General features: G+C 34.4%; 1 protein-coding gene and 1 long non-coding RNA gene across 6 annotated transcripts in view; one reads left to right on the top strand and one right to left on the bottom strand.

The window, feature by feature from the left end:
* Positions 1-16,168, top strand: part of LOC118199053 (uncharacterized) — a 225,354-nt gene that overhangs the window by 48,752 nt on the left and 160,434 nt on the right. The gene's annotated exons all lie outside the window — the stretch shown is intronic.
* The window catches only part of LOC118199091 (uncharacterized), a 67,063-nt gene that overhangs the window by 27,862 nt on the left and 23,033 nt on the right, over positions 1-16,168 (bottom strand). Inside the window, exon 2 of the long non-coding RNA XR_004759892.2 lies at positions 1,993-2,039. This is a non-coding gene — a long non-coding RNA (uncharacterized LOC118199091). The remainder of the gene's footprint in view (positions 1-1,992; positions 2,040-16,168) is intronic.

Raw genomic sequence — 16,168 nt, 5'->3', positions numbered from 1 at the left:
ATTTAAAAAATAAAATACATTTTTAAAATTGATTAAAAGTGCATGTTTTGCATATAAATTGCTCAGGTTTTATGTAATGTAATTATAATTAAAGAATAAACCAAATATTTTTTTAAATATCGAATGGCAATACAAACTGTCAAATACAAACTTTACAAAATGTCTTGCCAGTCCACAAGAAAGATAAACTTAAGATCTTTTTTTCCAACAATGGCAATGAATGCAAAGTCGCTGGATGGAAATGCACGTTAACGTAGCGTAACTTAACAACCCAAAAACTTTGCTAAAATTCACAAAGACGTTTCTAGCATAAAAACACACAAATAAATTAACAAAAAACTTTAATTTTGCTGTAAGTTGAAAAAACTAACAATGGATTTGGATAATTCCAGGTCCAGTTATCCGGAATCCGGATATAATAGAAATTGTTCTGTACGAGAAAATTTAAATGTTACAAAGCAAAACGAATTTTGTAATTCTCATAGCAATAGCGATAAAAAAAATGGGAGGTGAAGGTAAGAAAGAGTTCCAGCTTAATTTCTTTCTCTTTCAAACAATGAGATTCAAATTAAAGACCGAAAGAACAGTGCTCAATTTTGATCCAATCAGCAATTCCTAACCCAGAGAAAAGGAAGAAGCAAGCAGCAAGCACACAACGGCCATTAGCGGCGATTAAGAGTGCCCGGTTTCTCATCATTAACGTTAAGTCCAGCTCTCGAATCATTAACAACAGATATAAAAGATACAGGAATTGTGGAGATGTTTGGCTGTTCGTGTTTTATGGCAAGTGAGATTTGCATGGAATGAGAGCACGTTTTATCTGGCGGCCTTAATCTGCATCAAGCACAGAATGCCCGTGAATATATTATAAATAATCGCGTTCGTGTTACAATTTTTAAGTTCAAACAATCATGTTGTTTCCCAGTTTGCGTAAATGGGCTTGATATGCTTATAATTATGATTTTTTAAAATACTTTTGTCTCTTATTTTATCTTATTTATTTATTAGAATCTTTAATGAAAATCTGATGTGTATACCACATGACTTCCTTGTACGGAATATTAAATTATATGCGTTTCTTCTTGGATTTCATTTAAACTTATTGGATCGAATTAAATCTACTTTGTCGATAGGTGATGATTTGGGGGTCTATACGCTGGGCGCGTATTCCAGAGGTCCGCGGTTCGATTCCCAGCGAAGGCGTTGCTAATTTTTCATCTCTCCTGCTTCCAAAAAATACCTAATGCCTCTACAATTTTAATACAACAAAGTACAAGACAGGGTTAGGTTCGTGACAGGGTTAGGTAACAGGGTTAGGTTCATGAAAGACTTTCTAATGGAAACTGGTTGGTATTCAAGTTACATGTGAGGAAAATTAGATCTAACCATCTGTTCACTTTGATTCAAATCCAGGAGGAACTACCATTATTCAGCAATGTTTAACTGCTCAGCTACTGATGAGAGCAGCTCGAGATTGGGAATTTTGCACTTTTATAAGAGTTGTGCTACAGTCAGTACTGAGTGTCCGAGTGCATTGTCATATTAGAAATCTCGGCTGCTATACTCTCGTAGATATGGTCTTACACAATGAATTCTGCTCAGCAAGCGAATGACAGACATCCTTTCCTTTGGACAGATCCAAAATCTCTACCCTCGCGAAATCGAACATCCATACAAATGTATCACTACGGAATAAAGTACTAATTCCATAAATACAGTGAACCCTCTTTAAACCGACCATTATTGCGGTACCAGAAGATTTCTCTCTTATATGGAGACCGTCATCTTAGTGAGGTCATATTCAATGTCGATGTTTGTTTATGTTTTCAAAAATACTGGTTGCTTTCAGAGGTTGGTCGTGTCGAAACAGTTCCTTCTAGTTTTGTTCATTTTGTATATCTCTTTTGCTAATTTCCCTGACTGACAGCAAATATTGATGTTCAGTGTGTGTTTCATGTTAGAATTCATCAAAACAGGAATACAATTTATTACCCAAATTTGGAACTCGGTATCTTCATTTACCCATCTTTTTGTATGACCTGCAAGAAAGAAAAAGATAGTTATTATTTTATAACATACTTTGGCCACGATATAAAAAAATGAAGGCAGCAATTTAGGAATTTTATTCTCGAATTCTGATACATTTCAATTTGATTATGCTTTACCAAAAGCATTTACTTAATTTTATGAGTATTATTTTTGTTCATGATAATAATAAAACATCCCATGCGCATTTAGCAAAAGGAATTGGTATTTATTATTTAAATACTTTATAAAAATTCTAAAATACCAGCTTTTTTAAACGTATTATGGCGCATAGAAATAAAATGATACAGATATTAAATAATATCCAAAATAAATAAAACTTGTTATAGCTTATAATAACACATCGGAATCTTCGTCACGTGAACCTATTAAAAAAAGTCTGATATGGGCACCACATTGACTTTTTTCTACGGCTTTTTAAATTATACATATTTTTTGCTGCATTTCATTTAAACTTACTTCTTCGAATCTCATTAGACATATCATTCCGGTTCAATCAATTCAGTTTTCACTTCACAGCAAGGTAAAAATACGTAAAACTCATTTAATTAAAAAATTGCAAAAGAGTAAAACCTAAAACACCAAACACATTTAAAAGTAATTAAAAAACAGATTTTGCAGTTAAAGATAGAGTTTCTAAGCGAAAACAAGCAATTCGGAGAGCGGGCAATAAAAGAGATTTTTCGGTGTACAAAAGTGAAAGTTTACCTTTGGTTCCACTCAGCAAAAATACGCTGAAATTTGGTGCACAAACTAACTTAATTCACGAAATGGCAGCCTCGTTAGACCAACAAATAAAAATAAATAGCTGAGTTCACTGAGCCAGATAACAGAGTGGGTATATGCATTTATATACGTTTGATTCAATCAATTGCGACCAACACGGGAGGTGTACAACTACATGTTATAGCAGTTTCGTATACAAAATGTCAACGCTCTGAGGCTACTCATTTTTGAGTTATGCAAGATACATACATACATATGCAAGATACATATGTAAAAATATAAAGTAAAAATCCCTTCTGAATCCATTTTAAATACATTTTATAATTCGTTTTGGAAGAAAGATTACTTTATTCTGTCCGAAAGTAGAGATGTCACGCGAACGCATCGTTCAAATGAATTTTACAGCAATCAAAATGGTTATTTTCATTGAAATATGGTTACAGTACTTCCTTTTTACCTCGTACTAGGAAATAAAAAGGTTTTATTGTAAAAACATTATGCATCTAATTCTTATTATGCTTTTAATTTGGCAATTATTAATAAAAATTAAGCAAAAATAAAGAACATTCTAAATCATAAGGGGAAGCTCTTTATTACATCGAAGCAAAAATGTTTCGCATGCTTTATTTATCAGTTCAGAGTTCATGGTAAATGCATAATATTCCGTAATTGGTTTTAATTAGCTAATTCTAGTCTTTTCATTTTTTCTTAAGTTTAAATTTTCACATCTGATATTGTGAGCATCATTCATCTTAATTTTTTTTTATTTATCTTCTTTCATTTTGCTGTTGACGTTTTCATCTTCTACTAAAATTATTAAAGAAAATTTTTGTATGCATTAATTCGATTTCCTCAGAAGTATTTATTGTTTATTGTTTCTAATTCTCGTTCTTAGTCCGCCTAGATGGTACAGCGGTTATCAGAGACTGACTGCTCATCTGAACTGCACGTTGCGAGTTCGAATCCCGCATAAGGCTTCATTGTCTGTACGTATGCCACATTATAGTTGTAGTATCGATTAACTGCTGTGATACACCATGGGCAACGCTCTCAGTGTCGACTGTTCAGTGTCGATGGGCTTTTCACAAAACAACTTTCTTATTTTTCACTATAAAAAAAAAAAAATGTTCTTAAATTTGAAAGGTTTCATATTTTAAATTACGTCTAAAGAAGCGTTTTCTTTAATATTCGGTATGTTACCCTTATTTATTAAATATCATGTTCCTTGCACTCAAACCATAAAATTCAGTTCAACAGCAATATCTCAAAATAAGTTTTAAATGAACATATCTGTAGAATTTCTGCTACAGAGTCTGTCGCGCTGGAGACGAAAATATTTTTTTCCGTATAGCGTTGCCATTCCTTGCTTTGAAATCTTTGAGCTTGTTAATAAAAAATTCTTTAATGTCTGACAAAATCAAGGAGGTTAGAATAGAAGGAGGGAGGGTTCGCAGTTTCCTCCACTATCGGGGAATGAAGCTCCACGGAACAAGCGGCGTCCATGTTTGTAACTTCAAAACATTTGCCATACGGTAGTGAAACGTACGTGTTTCTCAGCTGTTAAATGCAGGGATTTTCCAGTAAAAATATCTTAAATTTATAATGAAATGCTTCGCTATTGTTAGTTTTTTGTTTTAAAGTTATAAAGATGATATCCGTAATTTACTAAGTACAGAAAATCATTAAGAAATAGTTCGAAATCTAAATGATGTTTCTGCATAACTTCAAGAACTTGTATAGGTTTTATTATCAACTTGTTGGGTATACTTTCCAATTGTTTCTTTAAGAAGTGATATTTCTGATTTATTCGCAATATTATTACAATTTATTAAAGAATCACTTAGAATAATTTTACCTGAAATTAATAGCAGATAATTATCTAAAAAATGGTAATATGTTGCTTTTTTTTAAATGAATGTTTTAAATAGCTTTTTTTCACAACCAACAACCTTATATCAACAAGCAAATAAATATTAATAAAATAAACCAGATTTATGTGAATTCAATGATTTCAGTTTATGCGCGTTTCATATTTATAAATCTCAAAGAAATTACCTTGAATTAAGCTGAATTACAGAAATGTACCTATATAAATTTTTGGATATATCTTTTCACATGTTCAATTGTGTAAATATTTTACTTACGTTTATCGCAATACTGCCCAGAAATTTGTAAGCTTATGCAAAACATTTTAACAAGTGAACAGTTTATCTCGATCAAATGCACAAATTATATTCGTAACAGTTCACAAAATTTAAAAATGAATAATAATTAATGCATAAAGAAAGCGTTGCTTTATTTAACACTTTTACAATTCATAAAAATAGTAACAATTAATTTCTTACTTTTCATGAAAATTATAAAACTATTTACCTAAGGGTTCAAATCATACAGTTTAATTACTAGCACATATCATTGTATGTTAAGGAACGAAGATACCAACTGTAAGCAAAAACATTAAAATGTATTTAACATGTTTTGACTATTATTAAGTTTTTTTTCACATCTGGAAAGAAAACAACATGATATTGTGATATTTTTTAACATATTTATGAAATTACACACACACACGAAAAAGAAAATCAATACTTACGAGTGAACAGTAATCCCAGGAATATTTTTTGAAAATCTATTTGTGCATCCATATGCAATATAAGCTGACATGCTTCAAAAAGAAAAGGGGAAAAAATGTTACAATTACAGACTTCTTTGCACAAGTCACAGTGATAACAGTAACATGGACGCCAAGCTTCACCGTTTGAGTTGAACCTTCCCTCCTTCTATTCTAACCTCCTTGGACAAAATATGAAATACGTAATAAAACAAAATTCAAATTCAAATTAACTCTTCCACATGCCCATATTCAATGGAAGATTACGTTATTCAAATTTTGATAGCTCTAGGTACCGTTGTTTTATCACAATGCGAGAAACATACAAACATTTATGAAGTTTCTTCATTATTTATTTTCTTTAAATATAATAATCGGCGATAATATTGGGTGGCAACAATTTGAAAAGTGAACCGACATTTATAGTGAATCAATGCAAAATGCCAAAACGAAATTAATAGTTCTTCTGGTTAAATTTCCGCTTTAGACTAAAAATAGATAATAAAACAAATTCAAAATTCAAGCTTCGAAGTGCCCGAACATCTGCTGAAATCGTTGGCGCAATATCCGGAAAATCATGGTCGAAGAGAAAGTACTTAAATTCCGAATTTATTCATTGCGTTTTATCTACTGAAAAACAGGAAATTTTCCTGGAAAGAACCTTTAATAATTTTTATACGTTTTTTAGTTTCTTGAGCATTACGGTTTCAAACAATCCGGAATACTGCCAGAATGATTACCCGTACAGTGTGAGGAATTGCTGTATTTTAGCACTTGTTGCAGTTAAGCAATTTTTATGTGGTTTATTAGTAGTAAACATTTTTTTTTTTTTAAATAAACTGTTTTAGTGTATTTAGCAAGTTTAATTTTTACTTAGCCTGAAAAAAGAATAATTCGATTCGGATAACCAGAATTCCAGATGTTTAGAATCCAGGTTATTGGAGCTGTTATGTACTATTTATTCTCTTTTCATTCTATTCCGTCGCGCCAACTGCCGTCAACAAATCCATCATTAGCCTTTTGTGTCTCACGAGACGGCCTTGGCCGAATCTCTTTTCCGTCCGCGCGCGAAGTATTTTACGGGATGTGCTGCAAAATTTGCTGCTACCATCCCTCATTAAACTATTACAGTTTAATCACATGTTTTCCCCATCCTTTCGCTTTTCGGCCATGACATCATCGTATGTCATTCCCCTGTGCTTTAAAAACGTCTGAAAGATTAATAACACAGATGTGTCCAGTCGAGAGTCCTCCGTCACTCAAGCCTGGCTCTTTTTTCATCCCTGGAAAGCATTTATTCGATTACAGCTTGCTGAGAAATTTGTCTCTTCGGCAATTAAGGCTACGCGACAAGACACGACTGCTATCACTGCCTTCTTTCCACTGGAATTACAAAGAAAGCCGTAGAACGATCAACACGGCCGTTAGCAATGTATCACTAAAAATATGAAATAATTTTTTCACCACCAATCTGAATAATGGGGGGGGGAGCAGGAACTGAAACTTTGTAAAGTGACACATTGGAAATCTTTCGCAGGAAAACTAACTGAACTGAATGTTAAGTGCGTAACAATTTGGAGTGACTTAAAATTCAACAGGTGCAATTCTTGAAGTTTCTGATTTCTAAAATGTGTACAGTTACTAATGAATTGGAAATGATAATCCTGCAGTTTGTGTCCATCGTTATGTTACACCGCCAGAGCATTTAACACCCACTCCGACAGACAAATTATTAGTTCTCAAAAGTGTTGTCAGTATTTAAAATTTCTGTTTTATATTTGTAGGGAAAAAAAAGCTTAAAGTTATTATAGGATTATTTCGAAGCAGTAAGGTGAAAAATCGGCTATGTCATTTTCTGGATTTGAACTTCGAATTTCCGATTGCCGTCCGGACCTGCTTTTAATTACACCATCGAAGTACGAGGTAACGAAGCATGAAATTCCTTACATTCTCCTTTACTTAAAGATGACTGGAAGGAGGGGAGCGAAATTCTGGTGATAATCAATTATCAGTCACCACAATTTAGTTCTGACACCATTTGTAGGGATTTTGGATATTTACTGAAGCATGAACCATGACAAATTAACAGTGCTATAGATGGGATTCGAACTCCGGAGATCCCGATCACTAGCTGGACGTGGTTCCATTTATGCCACGAAGGCATGTGGTAAGGAAGGAGAAAAAATCATTGCAAAAGCATATTGATTAACTAATGGAAAGGTCTAAAAGTAGTATAAGTAGTTCTTTATGCTATATTTTACACATATTAGAATGATCTACAATGTAATCGTTCCAATTATAAAGTAGATAGAGTTACGCTACCATTAATTTACAGTCACATGACATTAGGTATTTTTGGAAGCAGACAAGATGAAAAGTGAGCAAAGCCTTCGCCGGGAATCGAACCACGGGCCTCTGGAATACGCGCCCAGCATGCAGACCACTACACCACGAAGGCACGCTAAGAAGAGCGGGAGAAATACCTTCTACACCTATATAATGTTCGTGGACCATTCTAGAGACAGACGGAATCTTGTACTCCTTGCCAGGAAAAAAATCATGGACTTGTTTTGATTAGGCAAACAATAAAACACAACCGCTTTTTCGAAGAAAATTAAAATATCTTTTCTGAATTGTTTCAGACCATCAGGTGATAATGTAAGTATTTCAAACGTTATTCATCGAGCCATGTTATTCATCGTGGCTTGAGCTACTTATGCCACCGTGAATAAGGTAGGCTTGTGCTGACCGTTGTCAGGCAAGTGAGATTGGTAACAACACATGAAACAAACATGTTCAGAGTGCAATAGAAAATGAGATAAAATAATACATTATATTTCAGTGGTTGTATATAGAACACTATCGATGTCGAGGAAGATTGATAGAGGTCTCTTTTCTACAAAAAGTAGAAAACTCCTGTGATTATAACAGATTTTTTGGTATGTTCCTATATAGGAGTTTTAATTTAATTTTTGACATGTCATAATGCCTTCATTTCATTTTTCAAATTATAATTTCTAAATAACTAATTTATTCAAAAGGAATATGAATATTTTTAATAATTTATGTCCTTTCTCTAAATATTGTGCTCGATGTAATTTATAGCACATTTAACTGGCATACGATATATCTAATTAATAAGTTTTGCAAACATTTGCATTGTTATTGCAATTAATAAAGGGTGTTTCTAATACCATGCCCTACGGATCTAAGGCCAGAGTAATGTATTTTATATATGAATACTCGTATTCTTAAGATACTTAAAAAATTATGTGATGACTATCTCTGATAATTTCCGGTATTTCGGAAATCACAAATTAATATCAACATTGAATTTCACTTTTTATAAACGGTCACCTCCACAAAACACCCAAATCCTCTGTAAAGATCGATGTAGATTTGAAGAAGATACAATATATTTTATTGAAAAAAATTGAAATTAAATAATTCAAAACAGCATTCTGAATTTTTTATGTACGTACACTTCGATGTTCTATTTTCAAAACCTTTTAGATTGAAATGCATCTACGTATACTCTCTCGACACAATTCTTGTTTATTATTATTAAAACTATTAAATAATAATTGAGCAAAGCATTTTACTGGGCCCATTCTTCAAACAAACATTTTAATTTGGGTCTTGAATGTATAGAATATAGTCACCCCTTAACTAATTGATAAACATGGTAATACGGAATCAAAGAGTAGAGCAATCTGGTACACTGACATGGTAAGAATTACTTTTGTGGAACTAGCCTCGACAGTTGATATATCACATCCATACTTCAACGTTTCCAAAAAGTGAAATATTGCGAGGCTATGCCTTGTACTCGAGCCAGCAGAACAGTTAAAAAACTCGGGAGGAAAAAAATGGCATGCGACTTACTTGCGAAACGTATGTCAGGTCAAATATGCTTGACCCAACGGGGGGTACGTAAGGGGGTAGCACAGACAACACACTCTTTATGGTAACTCTTCTGAGAAAGAAAAAAAAATAATGACGCAAAAATTCGCGCAGCCGTTCTTAACAGTATGCCATGACCGTGAGACAGTGAACACGTCAGTCTTTAAGTACAGCTATATTTAGCAACATATATACTGAAGTTGTCGAAGTTGCTCCCTTTCGGTTATATTCAATATCCCCATAAATGATAAAGTGGATCATTTATTTATATGAGATTTTTTTTATAACAACGATTCAGTATCTGGAGTTGTTTAAATTCCTTTGACACGTAGTCAGTGATACTACCAACAACACATTCTCTGTTGTTTCACAATTAAATAATAATTCAGTCACTTTGTAGAGACATTAAGTTATTTCGAAGCAGGAGACAGGAAAATTGAGCGATGCCCTCTCCGGGACTCGAAGCGCCGAGTGTGTTGACCATTACACCACCAAGGTATGCTAAAAAGGCAGAAAGAAATACCTTAGATACTCAACCTTTTAAAGGGTGAATGGGTTTAGGGTACCCAATCGCGAAATCCTGATGGTGTAGAATCATCATCCACCACCATTTTTAACTCGGACGCCACTTTAGAGCAGAGTTGCCAGAAAGTTTCGACTAAAGTAGCAAAAGGTGACTCAAAATGTCGCAAAAAATCGCAAATGACGTCAGAGATCCCATGACTTTTGTGACGTTCTAGTTACAAAAGTCATGCGATCACATGACCTCTGATGTCATCACAAATTTACTGTCTATTGGTTCCGTAAGTTATAGATTGTTTTCAATTCTTAGTCGTTTTAATTACGTATCTCAGCATTAACGAAAATTTTAAAACTATATTGCTCATTTTCAGTTGTTTAAATAACCATTTATATTCTTCAGTGAAATTTCCGTTCTGCCTGGTGGGCTTATTTCAGATTCCGATTACTTAAGAAAGCCTTGTTCTTTCACTGTTAAGTTTATTTGTGTTGTTATTTATAAAAATACCGTTGCTTTGATTTGGAAGTCATTTCCATTGCTTAATTCTTAGTAATATTATAATCAGGAGAATGAATTTCGCTTTATTCTCTGTTTTAGTACCCAATATATGTTTAATTTCTTTCTCTGTTTGGGTATCCAAGCTGCAAGTTCTTTTGTTTGATTCGTTATCACCATAGAACTGGAACGGTGAACTGACTTAAAAACAAAAAGTACGGGTGACGAGGAGGGGAGGTGAGAGGTTCCGAAGCAGTTTTTTTTTTCTCACTTCCCCCTACCCCCTTCACGTTATACCTGTGTCAGGATGTGCAGCCTTGAAAAGACAAGCACACATGTAAACAGAATTGCCAGACGCCAACTTCTATTTAAGCCTAAATCATTTTTTTAATGTAAATTATTTTTAATTGATATATTATTTTAACATGTAAGCATTTTATGATATATTAAAAAAATCTCGGAAGTCGCTAAAAGTAACATAAGGAAATGATGGAGGTCGCAAAAATTTTGCTAAATCGCACATACTAAAATTTTAGTAGCACAAGTTTGTCAAAAGTCACAAATTTGCGAAACATCGCACGATCTGGCAACACTGTTGTAGAGTCATTCGATCATTTGGGATGTCATAAGGTTGAAGAAATGAGCAACGCCCTTGCCGGGATTCTAACCACGGAACCTCTCGAATACGCGCCGAGTTTGCTGACCATCACACAACGAAAGCATGCTAAGAAGACGGGAGAAATACCTTATAACTTTGTTGCGAAATTATTGTAAGAATGACAAGAAAACAGTCTAATTATAAACAAGACGTTGCCCTGGATGATACCTAGATTAGTGGTTTCCACTCTTGCGTTAAGCTTGGTTGTTTGTGTTCTTCACCTTCTCGCCGGTTTATCTTCAGTGATGAGCCCTAGACAGTGTTCTTGGCGATGACAAGCCTAAATAACTGATGGATTGCCTTCATGCAAGTATTTGGAGGTGGGGGAGATATACAAAATAAATCAAGAAATAAAATGTAAAAATTAGCCCATGTGTTATACAAAATGAAAGTTCATGCTGGTTATAATTTAATACAATAGATACATGATAGAAGCAATATCTTCGTAGAGGGCTCTTTTTTTAAAGGAAAACAGACTCGTTTTATATTACAATGGGGAAAATCATGAAACCTTTCATGCGGCCATCACGTTCTTCGGAATGTGAATTTGGATGGAACTACCCGTGGTCATTGATTTTACTTTTCGGGCACCGGTCTCATTCCAGCTTTATGCAAACGCTGTCGTTAGTGCTAACACTTGCAGTGGAAGCTACATTTCTCGGAAATTGAAGATCAAAAGAAAGCCGTATGAGTTATTGCCACCTCAAAAAAATATTATCATCTACAATGCCCAAAAATTGCAGGCACAAATTTATATTCCAATTTGCACACTTTTTGAAGCAGGAACTTTTTGTCATATCGTCGGAATTTACACCGGTTTTTTAGTGTGACGAAAACAAAAAAATAATCTATTGAGAACTCTACCCGTTTTCTTCCGCTCAGACACTTCAGCTTCCATTGAAATATCAACAGTTTAGCTGAACTAGTCGTGCCAAACTGCGCTCACTTGAATCTACAATTTACCTATTATTTATGCTAATTTTAAGTTAAATTTCTTTAGTCTTTCATTGCTTCATTACTATGCAATATTTTCCTCTCTAGAGCTTTGGCGTGAAAAGATTAAGTTCTAGTTTTTGAACCAGATAGAAAAGCAAACATTTGGCTGTGAAAATGCAGTCACATTTAATCTTGAACATAATTTTACATTTGCGCAAAATGGATTTTAATATGGTAAGTTCCAAGTCCTTAGGTATATTTCGGCTAATGAGCTCTGACACAAAATTAAATGATATCTGGTACTTACAACCTTACCCTTTCTTCTATAATTTTAAATGATATTTTCTGTGCGATAGTGTGTGCTCAAGAATGTTTTATTAAGCATCTCGAATGTTTTTAGATGGCGGATTTCTGCTCCAGATTAAAAAAAAAGTCATTATATTGTCACTTACGTGCGATCGCGCTAAATAAATGCATACCTATGGCTTGAATACTTAAAACTTTTCTATAATAAATAAATGCACGAGTTTCCAACTATCGTAAGTTTAAGATAACATAGCAATCCCTCCGCAACTTAAACTGCTCATTTAAAATATTAGATTTTATTGTCTGTAACTTTAAGTCTGCGGAATTCATTTTTAAACCAGTAAGTCTATAGTAATTGCTTAGCTTAAAACTGTTTCAAGAGTTAAAATAAAATTTTCATATCAAGATAGAATTGCGATGATTTTAAGCTAATAATTTTAACATACGAGAGTTATTTTTACGTAAAGTCCATTTTGAAATAAAAATGAAACAGGTAAAAGTTTTCAAAAAATCACCTTTACTGAATTTAAGTACAATTTTCTATTTTTTTAGTTCCTGTGACCGTTATAGGTTCTGGTCTTCTTCGGGAGCATACAATTCGACCAGACCTCTAAAAGACAGCCAGTGAATTTTTACCGTGTCTTATAAATACCACAAAGACAGTCAAAGTGTGTAAAGGACACATTTATTAATCCAAATTCAAATAAAGTTTAATAGATGGCACGAGCTTGTGCTTATAGAAGCCAACACTTTTGGCTTAAATAAAAAATTATGGCTTAAATCCCTTTTGGCTAGCTAAAATTTGGCCAGCCGTCCATCTGAGGCAAGGCTTCGTTTGCCTCGCGTTTATCCCGGTTCTGTGTGCGTATATATTATGTTTTCCATTGCTTAGGGGGGGGGAATGAAATAGCAGGGTTGCATATAAGCATTCTGTACCGCGCCACTCACATAGGGGAAAATCCCTCCTCGTGATTGGATATGGCTTCGGATGACATTATTTCTTCTACCCTTAGGAACGCCTTAACTTTTCTTGAGCTCCAGGTTACACCTCCATACCGTTTGTTTACATTCGACAGCAGTACCGAAGAGATTATTACGTGCGTCCTATTTTTATTGCTATGAGATTACACCTCTTACAACACTGTAGTGTGATGAATTTAATATAAAAACAGTCTTTTTTTCCCTAGAGAGAAAAAGTATTATTTCTTCTTATTCTAATTCCGTAAATGTGTATTATTACTATGTGCATAGATTTTTAATAAATGTATTCTTAATCTGAAACCATATTAAAAGTGTTGCGATTATTAATTCATTATTTCATATTTATTATCTAAATATCCTCCGCACATGCTATCTCCGTAAGCATAAGTCAGTTTTCGGAAATAACAAAAATGACGTTGGGAGCTAACATAATACATAGTAAGTTCACAATATTTATAATTAGTCTGAAAAAGTAAATTTTTTTTAAAGTTAAACTAATGTAGATATAGAACAGAGAAACAGAGATACGTATTTTAAATTGAATAAAATTACTTAAGGAATATTGGCCTTTTTTTAATGTGTAACATCTTTTATAGTTTTGCATAGAAATAGTGTTTGTTAGAGAAGGAAGTTTCTTTTCTTATATACGTTTATTACATTTAGCGATAATACTGAATGCATTTTTTTATTAAGGCAACAGAATGTTAAAAATGACATGGACATTAATATGGAAATAAAATACTATTTGCAAAGGAAATATTTTCTGCACTATGAAAGAAACAAACAGAATGCAACAAAATCGCAATAATAATAATATACTTACTAGCACACAATGTCTTAATAGTTGGATCGAGATCGTCATGCTTTGATTTTTGCTTTAAATTCTTGAACTCAGCTATTTATATAACCTAAGTGCTTAAGATTTCATCTGATATTAACAGAATCTTTGAAAGATTTTATAATTTTATAATTCCATGAAACAGGAAGCCATCTGCAGAGCTCTGCAGCTAAATTTTTTCGTTTTAAAAACGATAATTTTCACGCTTCCGTGTTACTCATGCACGTCATTCATCGAAAACAAAACCATAAGAATACCGTCTAAACGTCGTTATGCCAAGAGAAAATGATGTCACCGGAAGGTATGTCCAATCACAAGTACGGATGTTTTCCTATGCGCAGGCGCGGTACAGAATGCTTATATGCGGCCGGGTTATATCCATCAAAAATATCGTTGTATATAAGTGCGCGCATGCACCTCTTTGCTTCAGGTGAAAAAAATATGTAGCCACGGTTTTGTATGTGTACATATATATTAATATGCAGTCTCTAATATAATTACTGTTTCTATACCTGAAATTCATTTAACTCCTCCTTTCGTGCTGTCCTTCTTCGTAAGATGATTCCCTATGAAGCTGATCAGAATCTCTGAGAACATAAACAAGTAAATACAGGCATTGAACATGTTCCTCTTAAGATTCTCATTTTCATAGAAAAACAGAATCACTTAGAAACATGTGTGCTCGACTTCTAAGAGTTCCAGTGTTTTATAACTGGCGTATAATGAACTCTATTGTGGCACCACTTCTCGTACATGATGACTTCTGAAAGTGATCATCGTGTCTCAGATCATAGATATATAGCACTGTTGAACATCAAGTTTATAAGATGGCCATTTTTGAGGAACACAAAAATCATCTGGAACCATGGATTGTCGTCTTAGAGAGGGCTATCCAACATATACGTAAAGGTTCAACAGACAGTCTTTCAGCGATGCATGCCATCACAAACACGCGCCACCGATCAAAATTAATTCAGGAGATTATAGGAAGAACTTCAGCATCATAAAATCAACACTTCTTTGTCACCTGGCTGAAGGCACATGCAGGGACAAAAGGCAACGAAGAGGCTGACGTCCTAGCCAAAGAAGCAGCTAGGGGTCCAAATGGCACAAAATTTATCAGTACCATGGTCTGGCTCGCACTTTAAAAAAAATCATAAGCAATAAATCTAAAGCAGAATGGCACAACTGGTGGGATAACGCTGAACAAGGAAGAAGGACTTATCAGTTGTTCGAAAAAAACAGGCACAGCACCCAGTTTAATAACAAGAAAAATAACGTGCTTCTTATCAGGGCATGGCCCTTTACCCACGTACTTTTATGCAAGGAAATTAGCAACATCAGATCAGTGTGACTGTGGGGAAAGAGGCAGTCCCGAACATTATCTATTCAAATGCCCCCTTACAGCTGAACATCATCTAAAAGTCCCGAATTCAGAGAGTGAAGGGATTCCCTTTATTAGATACGCTACCAAGAACAACCATCGCAGGGAAAAAAAGGGGGCCCACCAGTGGCCGAGCGGTAACGTCGCTGAACACTGGTAGTTCGGTCCGAGGTTCGAATCCTGCGAACGGGCTGGCTGCCTGGGCGTTTTCGTGGTTTTCTCCATGGGTAACATGTATACGAGCCAGTTTTCCCTTAGAAAGCCCTTCACGAAGGCATCCCTCCCCTTAGGCAGATAGCCCTCGAAGCTTTGCCATAATCACACACACACACACAGAAAAAAAATTATAATTATAATGAACTTCCTGTCCACAAGAGGCACTAAGATATGCAACACAGCCTAGAATAATATAACAAAGCTATTAATTAAAACATTGTATATAAGCAGACCTGGAGCTGTTCTCCATAGCATGTAAGTGCGAAAGGCACGAACTGTAAAAACATCAAGGCATATTTAAGGGAAAAAGAAAGGCACAGCCCGCGGTGTGGTAAAATACAAAACATTGCAAGCAACGCCTGATGGCAGGGTCTCCTGTAAGTCCTGTGGGGTGTAATTATTTGGATATCTAGTGTGGCGGGACAACACTTACATTGCCAGTGGTCAAACAATGGGTATCCACCTCACTTCTCCATATCCATAATTCTTTTGTCTCTCTTACTTCTCTAAAATGAATAAAAGTAAGTAGTATTTCTGAGAACATAAGA

This window comes from Stegodyphus dumicola, chromosome 10 (genome assembly GCF_044657685.1).
Source record: "Stegodyphus dumicola isolate Sdum_Otavi_A_Nest chromosome 10, ASM4465768v1".
Taxonomy (NCBI): domain Eukaryota; kingdom Metazoa; phylum Arthropoda; class Arachnida; order Araneae; family Eresidae; genus Stegodyphus; species Stegodyphus dumicola.
This window is presented reverse-complemented; position numbering and strand designations above follow the sequence as displayed.